The sequence below is a fragment of the Syngnathus floridae genome, chromosome 4, assembly GCF_059516105.1.
Source record: "Syngnathus floridae isolate MCC-2025c chromosome 4, RoL_Sflo_1.0, whole genome shotgun sequence".
Taxonomy (NCBI): domain Eukaryota; kingdom Metazoa; phylum Chordata; class Actinopteri; order Syngnathiformes; family Syngnathidae; genus Syngnathus; species Syngnathus floridae.
This window is the reverse complement of record NC_142416.1, coordinates 50583-58789: the sequence shown is the minus strand read 5'-3', so window position 1 is coordinate 58789 and position 8207 is coordinate 50583.

Here is an 8207-nt window from a genome sequence, read left to right as displayed (position 1 = left end):
TTCTACCATCAGCTTTTCTCTGGTCTGAAAGGAGGAGGAGGGAGGCTCCTCCTCCTCCTTTCAGACCAGAGAACACCCGAGGCTGGGTGAGAACGGGGAGGCTGCGACCCGGCCGGGGGTTGCGGGAAGGGGCGCCACCTTGATCTCCTTCTCGGCGTCGTAGTCCCCTTCGCTGGTCTGGGCTAGCAGAGCGTAGGCTCGTTGCAGCGCTTGATATTCTTGCGTCAGCTGGCGGTAGCGAAGCTCCGCCTCTTCATGCACACACCAATGCAACACAGCACTAGTACCAGAATCAGTCAGACCGGCGACAAAGCACCCGCGACGCAAAGACGAGTCCGATTCCAGGCTGAAGAGGAATGTTTGGTGCCAATACGCTGGCAGAAATGGCGGGCTACCTCTTCGGGTTCCGTGTCGGGGGTTCTGTCGGTGTGAAAAGACAAGGACGATCCGTCCGAGTCCACCAACACGTCTTCGTCGTAGCCGTAAAATGTTTCGATGACCTGCGGGCGCGGAAGCAAACATCTCTCTGAACAAACTGAAGCGACACCTCACGATGAATCGACGAGAGGAACGATAGCGAGAAAAAGGCCATTTCATCTTGCGCAACACCAAGCAGCCGCAAACAAACAGACTCACCTTGCAGGACCTCACGCTTTGTTCCTCCTCAGAGATTCTCGACGTCGGTATCGTAGCAGCAAATCTCTCTCCTGTCGACACAAATAATCCGCCTTTGAGATTCTTTGGATGCAAAGGGAACGAACGGCTCCGGCGCAGAAACAAACGCGACTCACAATGACATTTCTGACATGAGCTCCTGTCTCCAGAGCCTGAAAAACACGTCACCGGCGATGATTGGAGGGACGCTCGTCTTTTCCAAAAGTGACAACTACAGGGTGTGTCAGGGTTTTCCAGATTATCTTTATCGTATCATTATGTTGCTTTGACTTTGACTGCAACCTGTAATAAATAATATTATTTATCCCTTATTTATCCCTATCGCTTATCCCTTCCTACACAAAGTCGTAAAACACCCCTTGCTATGTTTTGACTAGAGGTCAAGGGCTTCCTCTATTCAATCCACTCTTACACCCACCCTGTTTCTCTTAATTAAAATGCTCGTGCAGGAGCCGAGAGTCAGACTTCATTCGTACAACGGATGGACTCTCCACCTGCAGGTGTCCAAAAGAACTTACTTGTCTCCCGTGTGGTTCTTGCAAAATAAGTTGGAGCGAGCGCAACTCTAACAGGGTGCATTTTGCCACTAGCTGCCTACGGACAATGATGTCGCCCTCGCGGCTCATGGTTGACGGGCTGAGCAGCCGGGCAAGTCCGTCGTTTTCAGCGCACAGCGAGTGGCAAAGGCGCTGACAAAACGGGAGCTTTGAGCTGCTGAAAACGGCAAAACAAGTCTAAAGCGTGTTCAAACGCGTGCGCACAATGCTCCTGCTTGAAAGGTCGGAATTTAAGGGGCCAATTTTTTGGATGGCGGCCGCCGGCCAAGCTTTGGACGGAAAAGGTTTCCTGGCGACAGCGAGCGAGCGTGGCGCTGCCGTACGTGCACCGAGTCGCCTGCCTGAAGACCTTGGACAAGTCGTCGATGATGTGCCGCTGCTCCACAACTTGAAGGAACTCCATTTCACCGTCCTGCTGGCCGCAACCGCGGTCCAGGTCATTGAGCGAACTAGGCCTTCTCTGTGGAACACAAATGCAGTGGACTCTGTTGGCACGCCGCCGTTGTCCGCGTCGACTTACCAAGCTTGCCATCTCCTCGTTCTCCTGGGTGACAAAGCGCACTTTGTTTTCAAGGCGACACAGCACCAGCGAGAGTTCTTCATTCTTCCTGCTCAGGCGTTTGTTTTTGTACAGGAGTGGCAGAAACTGGCTTTCTGTTTCTCTCAGTCGCTTTAGCTGCAAGCATGAAGTGCGGGATGTGAAAGACGCACAACACGCGGGCCAGAACGTATCCATTCCTTTTGCATCGGTTTGAACGGAATCGTGGCTTTGGCTCCCAATAAAAGACATCTACCAGGCAACCGACTCGACGCGCCGCTCAACTAATAAGCAAGCGCAATGGGTGCCTCGCTGGATGGCGCGCATCAAACGTAGCGCAAACCTTCAAGCGTGCCGTCAATAAATTACCAGTTCATTGCGCTCTTCAGAAAGCAGGGCGTTTCGATCCTCCAGGTTCCTGATGACTGCGCTGAGCTCAGCGATTTTCAGATGAAACCGTCGCGTGTCCCGATCCTCCTGAGACTGAAAACGCCCCGCAACACACACACACAAGCACTCGTTCAAAGTTCAAAACTGTTTTTGTGCTACCTTCCTCCAGCAACGAACTAAGTCATGCGTACTGCAAGTGTGTGATGAGGTGGCTTACGCAATGAAGAGGATTGCTAGTAGCGGCGTTGACCCCACTTCCAGGGTAGTTTAGGCCCGCCCTTTGGGAATCCCTCAGGGCAGCGATCTGCTGCTCGGCAGCCTGAGTCTGCAGCTGAAGGCGGTGGACGTGGCCGGCCCCAGGGCTTCATCCAAAACACTAACCGCTCTGTCTTTCAGCTTGATCTCATCCGTCTGGATGTACAAACGGGGAGCGCTCAGGCAGGCGGGCAAACTCATTTGCCAGAATTGTGACAAAAACAAAGAGAGCAACCGGCCAATTTTTTTTCTTGAATCGACTGGAACACCTTTGCTGTGACAAAAGCGAAGCGAGCAACCGGACATTTTCTTCTTGTGAAATAGAATAGAATAGAATGCCTTAGGTGTCATTGCACTGCAGGTATACAACGAAATTGGGAACATAGCCACGCACCGCGCATCTGATCAGTCCTACCAGTCGGCGGATCTCCCTCTCGCAGTCTCTCTTGGTTCGGCTCAGCTCCTCCCGATGCTGGTGATGAGCCGATCGGAGCTCGGCCGCTCGGGACTGCCAGGCCTGCTGGGCCGCTGCCAGGGCTTCTTCCGCGCTCCTGGTGGAGGCGACACCGCTCGGTCTCCCGACACCGCCGCGTCTCCTCCACCTCCGCCAGCAAAGCGCCCCCCCTCCTCACCTGAGCAGACATTGCGCCACACCCGGCCGTTGAGACCGCAACGGAGCGCCGCGACGCTTACTGGGGACAAGCTACACAATACGGTAGCGGCCGCATCGAAGCCCGACGTGGCGTGCGGATAGTCAGACACGGATAGAGCGGATCACCTTGTCCATGGAGCCGTCCCTCAGGCTGAGGACCAAGGCATTCAGTCGCTGGATCTCTCCATCTTTGATTTTGATCACTCTCATCAGCTCCATTTCATGCTGCCGCAGTAATGTCTCCCTGGTAATGGCTAACTCTTTCTGCTTCTCCTCATGGAGTTTGCTTTTGAGTTCCGTCATGGCGGCGGTGGCACGGTGGTGCTCCGCCCGCAGGTCCTGACTTCTCTCTCTCTCCAGACAGCTGACCTGACATGACTTAGACTTAGACTTAGACAAACTTTATTGTCATCTTGTCTGCACATGGTGCATACAAAACGAAATTCCGTTGCATACGTCTTACAACAAAGTAGTGATATTGCAGTTGAATAGAAGTAACATATCCTATGAAAATATATATATATACATATACTATATATATATATATATATATTAAAAATAAGTATAAAGTGCAGCAGTGATAATTATGCAATAGTGCAAGTAGGCAAAACAGTATTCAAGAGTGTGCAGAGGAATGCTAAACCATGTATTAAACTTCTATTTAAAGGGTTTATACAAGTTCAGTAAAGTTGGTAGTGCGAGATAGTGCAAGATAGAGGTCCGTAGTGTCATAAAGTACAGTTCTGTGAATGTGTGATGCAGAGTTCAGTTTAGAGCTCAACAGTTCTAGTGTTCAACAGTCTGATGACAGCAGGGAAAAAGCTGTTGCAGAACCTGGTGGACCTGCAGCGGATGCTGCAAACCTCTTCCCAGAGGGCAGCAGGGAGAACAGTCCATGGTGGGGGTGTGATGGGTCATTGATGATGTTACGGGCACGGGACATGCAGCGCTGAGATGAAATGTCCTGAATGGAGGGAAGAGGAGCCCCTATGATCCTCTCTGCTGTCCTCACCACTCTCCTCACGTTCTTCCAATCGGAGGCGGTGCAGCCTCCACACCACACAGAGAGACAGCTTGTCAGAATGCTCTCTATGGTGCTCCTGTAGAACGTCCTCATGATGGGTGGGGGCAGGTGGGCTCTCCTCATCCTCCGCTGTAAGTACAAGCGCTTCTGTGCCCTCTTGACCAGTGCCGTAGTGTTCATAGTCCAGGTGAGGTCTTCTGTGATGTGGACCCCCAGGAATTTGGTGGTGCTGACCACCTCCACAGCTGAGCTGTTGATGATCAGTGGAGCGTGGTGAGGCTGTTTTTTCCTGAAGTCGACGATGATCTCCTTCATCTTCTCCTCATTCAGGATCAGGCTGTTTTCTCTGCACCAGCCCACCAGCTGCTCCACCTCCTCTCTGTAGTCCAGGTCGTTGTTGTCTCTGATGAGCCCCACCACCGTTGTGTCGTCTGCTGACTTCACGATGTGATTGGTGGTGAACCTGAGGACGCAGTCGTGTGTCATCAGGGTGAACAGCAGGGGGCTCAGGACGCAGCCCTGAAGGGAGCCTGTGCTGAGGGTGATGACATCAGAGGTGTTCTGTCCGACCCGGACTGACTGAGGTCTGTTGCTGAGGAAGTCTAGCAGCCAGTTGCGAAGGGGGGTGTTAAAGCCCAGGTGTTCCAATTTTCCTACCAGATGCTGTGGGATGATGGTGTTAAACGCTGAGCTGAAGTCCAGGAACAGCCTCCGCACATGGGTGTTCTTCTCCTCCAGGTGAGCCAGGCTCAGGTGAAAAACGGAGGAGATGGCGTCCTGAGTGGAGCGGTTTTGCCCGTCGGCAAACTGGAACGGGTCAAATAATAGGGGGAGTCTGGAAACGATGTGACCTTTAAGCAGCCTTTCGAAGCACTTCATCATAACCGGAGTCAGTGCAACAGGCCGGTAATCATTAAATGAGGTGATTTGAGGTTTCTTCGGCACCGGAATGATGGAGGCAGTCTTAAAGCACGCCGGCACTGTGGCTTGGCCCAGCGAGGTGTTAAAAATGTCTGTGATGACCCCAGCCAGATGACTTGCACATTCCCTGAACACACGCCCAGGAATGTTGTCGGGGCCAGGGGCCTTACAGGGGTTGACTCTCCTCAGGGTCTTCAACACATCGGCGGAGTCAAGGCAGAGTACCTCCTCTTCCTGATGGGGGACAGTTTTAACTGCTGGAGTGCCGTTTAGTGCCTCGAACCTCCCAAAGAAGTTATTTAGACCATTTAGAAAGTCAGCATCAACTACACCCACCGGGGGGGGGGGGGGGGGGGGGGGGAGAGTGAGTTGTAGTCTGTAATCGCCCGTATGCCTTGCCACATACTCCTGATGTTTTTGACGTCGTGGAAACGATCCTGAAATTTTCGACTGCGGTCTCGCTTCGCTATCCTGATGGCACGGTTCAAGTTGGCTCTCGCTGTCCTCAGTGTCTCCTTGTCGCCAGACTTGAAGGCAGAGTTCCGCGCTCGTAGCGTTTGACGTACCTCCTCAGTCATCCAGGGTCGTTGGTTGCCCCGGGTGATGATATTCTTAGTGGTGCTGACGTCCTCGGTGCATTTGTTGATGTAGGCTGACACAGTCATGGCACACGCATGTCTAATCTACATCGGGAAAACTGGGAGGGAGGGAGGGAGGCAGGCAGGGAGGCAGGCAGGGAGGCAGGCAGTGTCTGTCTGTTGAGGTTTTCACCTTGTTCTTCTCCTGCTGAAGTTCTAACTGGACGTCCATCAGTTTGGTTCTCAGCTCGTCATTGGCGGCCTGAAGGGCGTCCGTTCGCTCCGCCTTGGCCCGCCCTGCCGGAGCTCGTTTGGACATCTCTTACTCGAGTCTCGCCCGGTCGTCAGTCAGAGATCACAACATTTGTACCTGGAGAGCACAAACGCAGCGCTGTTTTCCACTGGCTTCGAACTCAACTTCAATCGGTACCGTAACTTACAACATCATAAACATAGAACTAGCTTGACTTATTCATTGAATAAATGCATTTGGTTCTTCAAAACTGCATCACGCAACATAGCGTGACCGAGACGGCCGTTATCCACCTGCGTGAAGTTATTTGGTGAAATGAATGAGATGTTTAAGACACCATCGTTCTGTCTCTATGTAGATGAAGGGAAATAATCGATTGCTGAAGGTCCAAAGGTGTTGTGATAAACAAATAAACATATTAGTGATTAGTGACATATTTGTGATAAACATATTAGGCAGGATAATCACATATGTTAACGTGACTGCCCACACTGTATTTATTTATGGTTATTTGTTAAATTGAGTACTGTTAGACATGAAATAGGAAGTGTTTAACATAAATGGAAGACGAAAGGGGTACTCACCATTGTAGCTCCTGCTGGTCAATGATACGAGCCTCTTCTTGCAGTGGAAAACATACAGCCAACAAACACCGTGGAACCTAAAGGAATGAAATTAAACATTAACATTTAGCCTCAACCAACATTCACAGATACAACGCAACGCAAACTACACAAACGTAAATCTTTTTAAACACAATGAGTTGTACTTACCGTGTACGCTCTAGACGGTTCACTTGCAAGCAGAAAATAAAGATATTTCTGTTGATAATCGTCGTGTTTGTATCCGGTGTCTCGCTCAAGGCCATTGCGCCCACAGATTTGAATTTTGGCGAGAGTTCAGCCTATTGACGTCATTTCCGCGGTGTAATACCCGCATATCTGAAACGGCAAAGTTAAGAGTAGAGTTAAATAAAGTTTTTAGTCAACGCAATAATTTACAACCGTTGACCAGTCGAAATAATCGTCGAAATTTGGCGTCTGTGGCTGGAAGCAGACGCCGAGTTCGACATTCCTCCCAAACGCCACACTCCCTCGCTTTTCAGGGCTAAAAAAAAACAGTTGTAATTACCTTGTACGCTCTAGACGGTCAAGTTGCAAGCTGAAAACAAAAATATTTGCGTTGTTAGTCATCGTGTTACTAACCGCTGTGTCTTGTTTGCCAGAATTGCCGCTTTCCTACTTCCTGTTGCAAGCCACGCCCACGGATTATAATTTTGCCGTGAGTTCCGCCTATTGACGTCATGTCCGCGTCACATGACTGCGACGTAATATTATCTAAAACTGTTTGTGCGGTATTGTGTTGTTCTGTGCGGTATTGTGCTATTCTGTGCGGCGTCGTGTTGTTCTGTGCGGCGTCGTGTTGTTCAGTGCGACGTCGTGTTGTTCAGTGCGGCATGGTGTTGTTCAGTGCGGCATGGTGTTGTTCAGTGCGGCATGTTGTTGTTCAGTGCAGCATAATGTTGTTCAGTGCCGCATAATGTTGTTCAGTGCGGCATGGTGTTGTTCAGTGCGGCATGGTGTTGTTCAGTGCGGCATGGTGTTGTTCAGTGCGGCATAATGTTGTTCAGTGCGCCATAATGTTGTTCAGTGCGGCATGGTGTTGTTCAGTGCGGGATGGTGTTGTTCAGTGCAGGATGGTGTTGTTCAGTGCGGCATGGTGTTGTTCAATGCGGCATGGTGTTGTTCAGTGCGGCATAATGTTGTTCATTGCGGCATGGTGTTGTTCATTGCGGCATGGTGTTGTTCAGTGCGGCATGGTGTTGTTCAGTGCGGCATGGTGTTGTTCAGTGCGGCATGGTGTTGTTCAGTGCAGGGTGGTGTTGTTCAGTGCAGGATGGTGTTGTTCAGTGCAGGATGGTGTTGTTCAGTGCGGCATGGTGTTGTTCAATGCAGGATTGTGTTGTTCAGTGCAGCATAATGTTGTTCAGTGCAGCATGGTGTTGTTCAGTGCGGGATGGTGTTGTTCAGTGCAGGATGGTGTTGTTCAATGCGGCATGGTGTTGTTCAGTGCGGGATGGTGTTGTTCATTGCGGCATGGTGTTGTTCAGTGCGGCATGGTGTTGTTCAGTGCGGCATGGTGTTGTTCAGTGCGGCATGGTGTTGTTCAGTGCGGCATAATGTTGTTCAGTGCGGCATGGTGTTGTTCAGTGCAGGATGGTGTTGTTCAGTGCGGCATGGTGTTGTTCAATGCAGGATCGTGTTGTTCAGTGCAGCATAATGTTGTTCAGTGCAGCATGGTGTTGTTCAGTGCGGCATGGTGTTGTTCAATGCGGCATGGTGTTGTTCACTGCGGGATGGTGTT